Below are 8379 nucleotides of genomic sequence, written 5' to 3' on the forward strand. Positions count from 1 at the left end.
GAAGGGAAAGGCGATTTCGTGATTCGTTTGCTCGATTTCAAGGTAAGTTATGACTTTCCTAAACTCCATTTGGGGAACGTTTTTGATAACTAACTAATAATAAGGGTTATGGGTGAAGAGGGGGTCTCGCATCCATAATGTGACGAGCACTAATATAGGTACTAGTGTCGTGTTATGGGTAGTAATGGAATTACAAAATTATGGATGTAATCCAAGAATGCCAAAGTATGTGGGCATTAGCTAATAGATAATATTCTTTATTTTGTTGTCTATGTTTATACATCGCTCCATTAAATCTCATACACTTGTGATAATCAAATTGTTGAACATGTTCAGATCAGTTGATGGTTATAACAGTACTACATAAGATATTCTTGCTCTTTTATTGTCCATGCATGTTCATCGATTAGCCCTATGTGGTCTGGTTGGACCTGGTTCCTAGTAGGTATATGGACCTCGCGAGTCCCCCCTGGGTCACAACTCCCGGATCCCCCCGTCGAAGCTTGTGTTTATACCGATAGCATATTGTATTGTATTTTCCTTGTATGATTATCTGAACATCTGATAATTTGATTATCTAATTACTTGGTCCTACTTATCTTCTACTCTATTAATTAAAGTTAAGGTAAACCTGTTAATGCTAAACTAGGCTTTTCCTTAATAAACGTCGTCCTTTACTTCAACATTGTCGGTCTATGAGATTTATTGAGTACACATGCTTCTCATACTCATACTACACTTGTTGCACTTTTTTTTGTGTGCAGATTCAGGCCCAAGTATGAGTAGCGCAGTGGGGCTGTTTGAGTTCGAGGTTGACTTCAGGAGAATATAGGGTGAGCTACCTGGTTGTTTAGTAACTCCTTCTATCATTTATGCATTTATATCTTTCCTTACTTTTCAAACAGTGTGTTTGACAATTTCAGACTTGTATAAGCATTCTTAGATGACTCTTGTACACATGAAACCAGTCTTGAGTGATATTTTGTTATTTCCGCACTTTAATTATAAGTAAAAGACTTGACTTTAGATATTTCGTGTTATCATTTTACTTTCCGCTTAATTAGCATAATGAATTAGTTTACTCAGACGTTGTTGGTTCGCCTACCGATTTGGGATATGTGCGTCACGAGATTTAGAAATTTGGGTCATGACAATTTGGTATCAAAGTTTTAGGTTCAACAGGCTCATGAGTACAAGAGCAATGTCTAGTAAAGTCTTGCGGATTAGTACGATAATGTCCATACCTATCTTCGAGGGACTATATGACATTTGGAAAACTTATATTCTTTTATTCCTTATCGTGTGTACTTGATTCTATTGGTTTCTAAATTTCATTGTTTCACTCTCTCACAAGTGATGAGGACTCGTTCGACCGTGGCTGGAGATCAAGAGCTCATACCGCCCTCACCTCTCGCTAGGTCGTTGCACGACGGTAGGAGCGAAGAAAGAAGGTTCGGGTAGAGTCAGGTGTTCGCAAAGACCGCTGTAGGTCAACATCTGGTGACTCGGGGATCGTGCTAGAGCAATATCTTCTGATCTAGAAGTAGTTCCCGAGGATGAGCCGATTGCGGTAGATGTGTATGGGCCAGCACATGAACCAGATTTTATTGGTACTTCAGTGCTTAAAGATACTTTGGTTTGTATTCTTGGATTTCTTAAGGGGATGGCTTAGGCAGACATCTTTCCTGTCACTCCAGATAGCTTATAAACTAGAGTTGGAGGTCAAACTCCAGATCAAATGTTTGCTGCGTATTCTAAACATAGGGCTCAATGTACTACGCGGCAGCTCCCCATTTTGATGAGGTGTCATTGTCGAGTATTGCACCACATCCAGCCAATAGACCTATAATGACCCTTGAGGAACATAAGATGTTTGGTAGATGCGCAGTTGATGAACCCCCCGGAGTATACTGGAGATTCGGGCGAGGATGCATATGAGTTTCTGATCAGTTATCATGAGAGTTTGCAAAACCTGGGATTAATGGAGTCTCACGGAGTTGACTATACCGCATTTTCATATGGTTGGGCCAGCCAAGTAGTGGTGGAGAGATTATATTAACGGCAGGCCAGCTAGGTCGCCTCACTCAATTGGACTCAATTTTCACAGCGATTTCTGGAGAAGTTTGTTCCCCGCAGTATGAGGGAGAACAAAATTGCGCTAGGATGGCATTTCAGTTACTTACTATGAGATGAGGTTTCATGCCTTAGCTAGTTATGCATGATGATACTTATTCTGCGAGGCCGAGAAGGAAGGAGGTTCGTCGAGGGTCGATCTATCCGATTCGATTGTGTGCTTCTCCCCGGAGTTGTTGTTGTCGAATCTTCGGAGTGTGGTGGATGCCACCGATGATACAAATATGATGCAACACTGGGGTTATGAGGGATCGTAAGGGCAAGAGGGCTTGTAGTTCCAATGCCTGCGTGGCGCTGCAGAGCAGATGGGGAGGGGGTTATCCTCCGGTCTGTGAACTATTCACGCAATCGTACGTGCATCTGGTGGTGATTATTTCGGGCACAATATGTCTTAGCTTTAGGGCGAGGGCTCCCCTAGTTCATCTTCAGAGCCTCCGGTTTGGGCATTCTGACTATTCTGGTCTTTCTAATTAGACCATGGCCTATAAGATATGTTTTGACTGTGGCAATCCTTAATACTATAAGAAGAATTTCCCCAAATTTAGATGCAATGGTTTGTACGGGTTTTTGTGGTTCATGTCGCCACCCAAATCGGAGAACCATGACGGAGTACTCGGGCTGAATACCAAGCACCTCTTAACATACTTCTCATAATCACATCTAGGTGAGCCACATGGCTAACTTCATAGTACACCAAATTGAAGAGACACAAGTTCCATCGAACATATGCACGTATATATAAACATCATCAACTATGCCCATGTACAAGTTCACAAGGCTTCCAAAAATGATAAACACAATATGAATCGGTATGGTTATGGAGCATCTAGCTATATACATCTGTCTACGAACCTCTACAAGGAGTGCGTAATATCATAAAGACGGGACAGGACCCCGCTATGCCCAAGTATGTACAAAAGAATAGTACCAACTAAGCCGCGGCTCCGGTCAAAACAGAGCACCCTATGCGACCGGCGGTGAAGCGACTTAGGCAGTCCGTTCTGTTGTCTATGCGCGTGCATGAACGCACAATTACAAAAGAATGCGAATAACATGAGATGAAGAGATCAAATTATACCTCGAAGGGTGGCCGGCCATGCATACATAATCTTTCTCTAAAGAAAATGTCATCATACATATATCATACATAATCTCGCACCCATCCGTATAAACGCCTCGCGTCTATCGTGCCGTATAACAAGACTCAGTGTTCCAAATACCCGGCCATAACAAGGCTCGGTGGATACCCGTACCCAATCGGCAGCGGGTGTGCACATAGGCGGCCGTACCCGGTACCGACTATAGCGCGGTTTCTGTGAGAAAATACATACATATATACATAAAGCATGAACGAGAGTCTAACGGAAACTTTACAACTCCATTGGAGTGACATAAAGTCAATGAACCTCCGATTACCATTATGGAATCATCATTATCACTATATCTTCTCATTACGGTCAACTATCATAAGATGAGATCAACAAAGAAGAACAAGATCAATAATATCATGAGAGCATCAATAACTATAAGCCTTAGCAGGGCCGATGGGTCATCATGGAAGACATTATGAATATCATGTATAAGTTCGCGACAATGGGATCATGCCTTAAGAAAGAAAGGGTTAGCCTTAACATACCTTTACGTCTCGCTTAATTACTTAATGTTCTCCTCCCAAGGTTCGCAAATCTACATTGAAGGGATCTTGTTATTAAGGTTAAGTCTTGGAAACACTCTTAAGTTGACTAGAGTAATCCATGAGCTAACATAATTTGGGCAGCACTTCTATATTGTCTACATTACCAAAACAACCCCAAAACAACCATAACGACATCCACGACATAAAGCGTCAGAATTATATTCAATTTGATCTCAAAATAATCCAAAATCCCCTTTCAAATTCGCTATAGTCATCAACTTCAATTCAACACTTTTTATGACCTCTCCATTTTAATTCTTTTCCTTCCAAGGGATTACTAAACATTTAAATCCACTCAATAATATAAATAAGATGAAGAACATACCTTATAATAGAAGAACTTACATACTCACTCAACCCTCCAAGATCAAGTTAAATCATAACATTGGAGAAGCAAGAACGACCATCTTCCTTGGATTATCTTGGAGTTTTGATGTTTGATCTTCTCTTTTAATGGTCTAGAAGGTTTTGGAATGTTTAATAACTCTCAAGAACTCTCTAGAAATGTGGGGAAAGAAGTGTGGAAAGTTAATGTGAAAAATGGGGTCTTTTGGGATTTAAAAAGAGTTGAAAATGATTTTCGCTTCTCCGACTTGCAAAGGGAGACGCGGCTGCATATGTGGATATATGGCCGCATCTCCTCCCCTCCTTAGAGAGGTTAGGGAGTGAGGCCAGCAGATTTGGTGAGTTTGGTACAATATCTGCACAACAAACCTCCGCCTTGCGGCCGCATATTGGTCCACAAACTCCAGTTTTCGTGAAAACGCGTTCTTTTCGATTCGTTTGACCTCCAATCCTTAAGGTACACACTTAAAGTTATCAAATACTCTCCTTAACCTTGCAAGGGATTCATGTGCAGCTTTAGGCTTGCGTTATTTACTAATAATGCAACGACACGAAATTTCCAACGCAGGTCCGCCCACACTCGCATCAACACAAGGAGAGATTGCGCGAGCTGATAAAGTGGTTCTTACTCTCGGGAAGAGGTGGTACCTAGTTCGGGCGAGGTGGTGGTCGTGGAGGTAATCATCTGAGAGTAGTCATGCCAGTGTTATGCTTTTCCAGGCAAGCAAGAGGCAGATGCTTCAGATGCCGTCATCACATGTATTATTCTAATTTGTCATCCTGGAGTTTATAATACTATTTGATCTAGGCTCTACTCATTCTTATGTGTCCGCATACTTTTCTTTGAGTTTGGACATGTTATGGGTCGCTTCCTTTCCCATACATGTTTCTACTCTCGTTAGGGATTTAAGTAGTGGTGGGATCGAGTCTATCGCTCTTGTGTAGTCACTATGGGGTATGACACTCGCAGATTTGATGATTCTGGATATGGTGGAATTTGAAGTTATCCTTGGGATAGATTGTCTATCTCCCTTTCATGCGATCTTGGACTGTCATGCCAAGACAATTCCCAACTGGCTGCAGAGTTCTAGAGGAAGTAGAGTATACGATATTAGTAGTTTGAATAAGATAATATTGTTTCTTAGAGCTTGGACGGATGGTATAAGGGTGTTGGCATGATTGGCGGATATTCGCGGTACTAGCACGGAGACTCACGCTTGAGGTCCTACCGCGGTGAGTGAGTTTTTGTGGTCTTTCGCGGACCCGTAATCCGTCCCGATCGCGATATTAATTTCTGCATTGACTTGGACTCGGGCACTCAACCCATTTTTATTCTGCCATATCAAATGACACCTACAGAGTTGAAAGAGCAGTTACAGGATTTTTTGGGCAAGGGTTTGATTAGACCTAGTGTTTCCCCTTGGGTGCTACTGTGCTTTTTGTGAAGAAAATGGACAAATTTTTGCGTATGTTTATCGACTATCGGTTGAACAGGTGACAATCAATAAAAAGTACCTAATACCTTGCATTGATGATTTATTTGATCAGCATCAGGGTGTATCGATCTTCTCTAAGATCGATTTAAGATCTAGCTATCATTTACTGAAAACACACTATTTCCCATAACATGGCAGAGGTACGCGTACCAATGCTTGTCACACCACGGATATGAGACCCCCTTTTTTGCCCTTACCTCTTATTATTAAACTTATTATTCTTAAATATCAAAAACATCTATCAAGCGAAATTAAGAAGTCTTAACATACCTCAAAGCCAAGCAACAAAGTCATGTAAAAGCTCTTCCCCTTCCAAAGTGCCTCTAACGCTCTCAATCTATCAAATACGTGTCGTACATAAAATGAATTCGTGGACACATATATAATAATATAACCAGCTCAAAAGTCAACCCAAAGATCGAAGCAACTCCTGGGGAAAAACTTGAAGTTTATTTGAAATTGGTTTGCCTATATATTTATAGTCTAAATCCGTAAAATTAGCTAAATCCTTTACGCAGTTGGATTCCAAATCGTGAATTAATTTTTCAACTTAGGGCTCAAAACCCCCCAATTTCCCATCCAAAATAGTGGGCTAACACTGGAATTAAAGGGAACATCAAATTACGGATTATAATCTTACCCCCGAGCCAAATCGTGTAAAATGCGTTTGGAATCGCCTCAAACCGAGCTCAAGACCTCAAATTATGGATGAATAAAATGTATCTCGGATTGGGGATATTTGCTCGCGAGTCTTCGCAATTGCGATCCCTAGCTCGCAAATGTGAGCATGGTAAATGCGATACCCAACTTACCAATGCGAACCCTACCCTCGCAAATGCAAACTACCCATACCCGAGGACATATCGCAAATGCGATCGTGATGCTCACAAATGTGATGAAACCCGGATATCGACCGAAGCCAAAAACTTCTAACGCTCCGATTTTTGAATTTAACCCTCTAACTCATTTTGAACTTCACGGATATAAACGAAATACGCGTTTCAATCAAAACATATTTTATGAACCTACTCGCGCACTCGAAACAACGATCAGGGGTCATCTTGACCCGATGTTGACTGTGGTCAACTCTAATTCATAACTTAAGTAGTTTCTCAACCAAAGGTCCAAATCATTCCCGAGCCCCTTGCAATTCGTACTATCTACTCGACTAAGTCATAAATCACGTTTCGGACCTCATGGAATCGATAAAACTCTAATTCGAGTTCGTTAACCTCCTATGTTGACTTTGGTCAAACTTTCCTATTTCCTAACTTAAGAACTTCCAGTTTTACTATTTCTTCTTCGATACTTACTCGATTGTCTCAGGAACCGCGTAACCTATCTGCCGCTGAAACACTATTTTAATGCTATAAAAATGGTCTTTTAGGGGAAAATAAACCCAGTCGAAATTGACCTAGCGGTACGTTACATCATTTAGCACTTAGACCAACGTTGTCCTCGAACGATAAAAAAAAGTACCAAAGTTGTCGAGCGACAAGAATATTCAAGATAAACCTCGTAAGCATCCACAAGTAAAGTGATTAGATTGATAACATCGCATGTTCACTTATCCGCCAAATCTTCCTTTAACTTAGCTTAATAACCTATATCTCCATTTTTCATCGTAAACTTCCTCGCAACCGATTCTCATATATTTAAGCTGACTCACTTGTATTTGCTGATTTTTTATTAGCAACCATAATTCTCTCGAACGTAATTGATTGATCCCACGAATACCATCATAGTTACCGTAATCCTTTACCTTTAGCCGCAATCCATGGCCAAGCCTGTACCGGTAAAATACCCTGATTCTACTAATCCTTCTTTCACACCGCCCAAAACCGTTGTTAGTACCAAAATTCCTTAAAAGAAACACACTATCACACTCCGCAAGTCGAACTTCATGACTTCCTCGCTGTAAGAGAGTCCTACTTGTTTGAGCCAATTCTAAGCATTTTTGTCAAAACTTGACCTTACTCGAGGCTGATTGTGTCAATTCCAAGTCCGTTAGTTTCTTTTGTGGAGCTGTAGCTATTAAGTCAACACTCGTCTTCCAATTCCTCCCAATCCTTCAATTAACGTACTATCTGCATCAACCTAGTAATTATCTTGCAGTGCCAAATTTGTAAAAAATTAACCGCTCACCCTAAAGACTTCCCATATCTATTTGTACCCCCTCAATACATCACCAAGTACCTGCGCAAACCAATTAGAATTGTCACTATAGCCGTCATCAACAAAATATTACTAAATCTCCTTGAAAACTCTAATAAAGCTCGGTAAAACTACCATGCCTTTATCCTAGATTGAAATCTATCAAATCTTTTGAAAATGGGTTACTAGAATAACCATAAATCCTTCTAGTAATATATGCAAAAGTCATCTCATTCTTAAATGAACAACTGAAATGGGTGTAAATGCTGCAATTCTATGAATGTCACCAATAATCATCGCTAAGACCGATTTCAAATCATTACAAAATTAGACAATAAGCCTTCCAAAAGTCTCGCTGTGGCCCATTCTAATCATTTAGTCATGGATACTTAGCCTCATGTTGTCATTCTCGACCTGTCGAATTCTACCCGACTCATCAACTTAGTACCGAGGAACCACACTTTTTGACTTCATATATTAGAGTGTTTTCAATTCACACCTACATTACACAAATCCAATAGAACTTAGAAATGGAATCTTAATAGATCAAATTCT

Source organism: Lycium ferocissimum, chromosome 8 (assembly GCF_029784015.1).
Source record: "Lycium ferocissimum isolate CSIRO_LF1 chromosome 8, AGI_CSIRO_Lferr_CH_V1, whole genome shotgun sequence".
NCBI lineage: Eukaryota > Viridiplantae > Streptophyta > Magnoliopsida > Solanales > Solanaceae > Lycium > Lycium ferocissimum.